Source organism: Colossoma macropomum, unplaced genomic scaffold (genome assembly GCF_904425465.1).
Source record: "Colossoma macropomum unplaced genomic scaffold, Colossoma_macropomum, whole genome shotgun sequence".
Taxonomy (NCBI): Eukaryota; Metazoa; Chordata; class Actinopteri; order Characiformes; family Serrasalmidae; genus Colossoma; species Colossoma macropomum.
In genome coordinates this window covers 61,694,053-61,698,535 of record NW_023494792.1, presented here as the reverse complement: position 1 = coordinate 61,698,535, position 4,483 = coordinate 61,694,053, and positions in this window count along the sequence as shown.

Here is a 4,483-nt window from a genome sequence, read left to right as displayed (position 1 = left end):
GTGCACAGCGCCGCCAAACGGTCGAAGCGAAGAGTGCTGAGGCTGGATTCACTGGATTCAGAAGCGTCTAATTAAAAAAATACTCATAAATGTGCCTTTTTCTCTCAACTACATGCTGACGAAAAAAGTTAAGATGAGATATTATTCTACAAAAAACTTTTTAAAAAATTATTCATTGCTATGTTAACCCTTTTCTTAAGTACAATAGTAAGAACAAGCGGTATTCTTGAAAAAAAATATGGTTTTAAATATTTCCTTAACCTTATGATAGTTTTACACGTGTCTTAGACAAAGCCTGACTAATGGCTCAAATGATTTTCGTAAAATATCATTTTTAAAATAAACCGAGGGTGATTTTTTCCCATTGGCTGTTGCCTCGACTATCACTTCCAGTGTTTGGGCCTCATTCTCTAATATCCTCCTAAGTCTGTTCTTAAATGTGTTGTTGAGAAAGGTTCTAAGAAAAATTCTACGTCAGATTCATGACGTGTTTTTAAAGCGCAGAACTGTTCTCACCTTTGTGCTCTTGAGTGTGTGTAGACTCACCTAAGAACAAATCCCAAATAAGAGAACATTGGTGAGTCAGGGTCTTCGTCTAAACTGTGTAGTTTCAAGTTTCAAGTTTATTTGTCATTTGCACAACATGTCAGGACATTCAAGTAAAAATACAAATACAAGAAAATACTGAAACTGAAATATATTAAATATACACAAAATATACACAAAATATAGAGACAGGAGGAACCTATGTAAGGAGAAAAAAAATCCTCTCTGCTATGTACAAATATACTTCTATTAAACAAGCGATAAGGGATAATCGGCGAAGAATATATACATTTTAAATTGTAAGTGGGTTTTAAGAAGAAATTTGTTCTTAAGAACGGTTGGTGAATGAGGCCCAATGTCTTTTTGCTGAGTTTTAATGTGTCATAACATTTCCACAGGGCAGTATGTTAAATTCAGCAAATAAACAGTAACTGTGTATTAAAATGTGCAGTAGTGTGTCTCTGTGGAGGAGCTGTAACTTATTCACACTCAGAAAATCAACAACTACATGGAATTTGACCAGGGGTGCCCAAACTTTTGCATACAACTGCACTTCTTTAAAGCAGTGTCTCAGTAATCAGGCAGTGAATTCATAACCATTTACTGTAATAATGTTCTGTGAGGGAGCTTTTAGAGGTGGACGTCTGGTTCCTATCACCACCACTGTGAACAGTTCTGACTCTAGAACGGAGCGTTTCACACCAAACCGCTCTGAACGACTCTGTTTACGTCTTAACCGTTTAATTAGGCGTACAGTTTGGAAATTTAATGGAATTTCCCTTTAAGTCCTACTTTCTAAATGACGTGTAGTTTAAAGGAAGTGACAGCGATCAGGTCTCACTGCTGTAGTGCTGGGAGTGATGATAACATTGTTTTTGCTGTCCCAGGACTGTTACTGGTTCTATCGTTCTGCAGTCCAATGTTTCTTCTTGAGGTTCCTGTTTGTAGTCTATGATGAAGTTTATGGACGCCTGACCTGCTGCTGTATTACTGACCGTCTGAATAAGACCGCTGCTTTGTTTCCTGCTTAAATCACCTGCTTTAATGATGAATCTCTCATTAGAGAAATCAGCACCTTAAAGACTCTGTATGTTCCACACTCTTACAAAACAGTGTTCTTCAAGGGTTCTTTAGTAAAAGGGATGGTTCTATGTACAACCATGAGTTCTACAGTCTTAAAACAGTGTTCTTCAAGGGTTCTTTAGTAAAAGGGATGGTTCTATGTACAACCATGAGTTCTACAGTCTTAAAACAGTGTTCTTCAAGGGTTCTTTAGTAAAGGGAATGGCTCTATTTAGAACCATGAGTTCTTTAGTCTTAAAAAAGAGAGTACTTCAAGGGTTCTTTAGTAAAGGGAATGGTTCTATTTAGAACCATGGGTTCTACAGTCTTAAAACAGTGTTCTTCAAGGGTTCTTTAGTAAAAGGGATGATTCTATGTACAACCATGAGTTCTTCAGTCTTAAAAAAGAGTGTTCTTCAAGGGTTCTTTAGTAAAAGGGATGGTTCTGTTTAGAACCATGAGTTCTACATTCTTAAAAAACAGTGTTCTTCAAGGATTCTTTAGTAAGGGGAATGGTTCAATTTAGAACCATGAGTTTCTACACTGTTAAAAACAGTGTTCTTCAAGGGTTCTTTAGTAAAGGGAATGGTTCTATATAAAACCATAAGTTCTACAGTCTTAAAAAGGTGGTTCTTCAAGGGTTCTTTAGTAAAGGGAATGGCTCTATTTAGAACCACGAGTTCTACAGTCTTAAAAAAGATCATTCTTCAAGGGTTGTTTTGTAAGGGGAATGGTTCTATTTAGAACCATGAGTTCTACACTCTTAAAAACAGTGCTCTTCAAGGGTTCTTTAGTAAAGGGAATGGTTCTATATAGAACCATGAGTTCTACAGTCTTAAAAAGGTGGTTCTTCAAGGGTTCTTTAGTAAAAGCAATGGTTCTATTTAGAACCATGAGTTCTAGAGTCTTAAAAAAGGTGGTTCTTTAAGGGTTCTTTAGTAAAGGGAATGGTTCTATTTAGAACCATGAGTTCTACACTATAAAAAATCATAGTTCCTCAAGGGTTCTTTAGTGAAGGAATGTCTCTATTTAGAACCATGAATTCTACACTCTTAAAAAACAGTGTTCTACAAGGGTTCTTTAGTAAAGGGCATGGTTCTACATAGAACCATGAGTTCTTCACTCTTAAAAAAGATGGTTCTTCATGGGTTCTTTAGTAAAGGGAATGGTTCTATTTAGAATGATGAGTTTTACGCTCTTAAAAAAAGATGGTTCTCCACCGAACTTTCACGATGCAAAGAACCCCTGATCATGCTAAGGATTCTTGGAGTGTTCATGGTCCTACATAGAACCATTTCTTTACATCGTGAAAAACTGATGGAGAATGTGTTGTATAAGGTTCTATATAGCACCGAAAGGAATCTTCTATTGTAACAAGCTTGACATCATCACAATAGCAGAACCCTTTTTGGTGCTATATAGAAACGTTTTCAAAAAGGTTCTACATAGAACCACATATAACACATTCACCATCAATCTGAAGAACTATTTTACCATGCAAAGAACCATTTAAGCATGAAATGGTTCTATATAGAACCATTGTCTTTACTTAAGGAACCCTTGAAGAACCTTGTTTTTTAACAGTGTACAGTACTGCAGTTGGATACTTTAAATGTGTTTTACAGTTTTATACAGAATTCCATGTGGAATTCTGGGAAAACTTATACAGTTCAGGCAGATGATATTAACACCTCATTGTACAGCGACACATGTAGGAGAGAAACACATGCAACATGTTTTTATTAACTATATTTAAAAATGTATGAAAATGGCCAAAGAGTGTTTTTGCTCACTGTACTTCAGTGTTTGATGTATATTCTGAAATGAAAAAATGTATTTATAGTACATCTCACATGTACAGAACTCTGGGGAGGCCGTTAGCTGTTGCTATAGTTTTCTGTATTGTTATCTTGAGATAATGAGTTAATTATCTTGTGACCTCGAGAAAATTACTTTGTTAACTTGGGATCACAAGATAATTAACTTGTTATCTCAAGATAACATCTTCATTATCTTGAGATCACAATATAATTAACTCATTATGTCAAGATAACAACTTTTGTAATCTTTAGATAACAAGATAAGTAATTCATTATTTAATGGTAATGATTTTGTTATCTTGAGATAACAAGACAATTAACTTGTCTCAAGATAGCAACTTTATTATCTTGAGATCACAAGAAAATTAACTCATTATCTCAAGATAACAACTTTTGTTATCTCGAGATAAGATAAGTACCTTAATAAGTAAAGATAAGATAATTAACTTGTTATCTCAAGATAATTCATTATCTCAAGATAACTTTTGCTATCTCAAGATATCAGGATAAATAACTCACTATTTCAAGATAACAATTTTGTCTTGGGATAATAAAGTTGCTGTCTTGAGATAAGCCAGTTCATTATCTTGAGATCACAAGATCACTAATTTGTTATCTCAAGATAACTTTTGCTATCTCGAGATAACAGGATAAATACCTTGCTATTTCAAGATAACAACTTTGTTGTCTTAAGATAATAAGGTAATTATCTCATTATCTCAAAATAACAATCCAGAAAATTGTAACTACATCATGGCCTCTCTGGACTTCTGCATGCCTATGGGGTTATTTTCCGTATGTTTAATATTATAACAATATTGTAAAAATACCTAAACAGACACACTCACACATCATCACCTGTGTGATTTAATTTTCTTTTTCAGTTTTCCATTATTTGCATTTTAAAAAGCTGCATTAAAATCTGTCACCCAGAGTAAATACAGCACGTCTGTACTGAACTGGTGGTAAAGTTAACACTAGTGGTGCGGAGTCAATTCCAAAAGAGTCGATTCTTCAGCTCCAGCTCATCTGGGAGTCGAGGTCGACTCTTAACC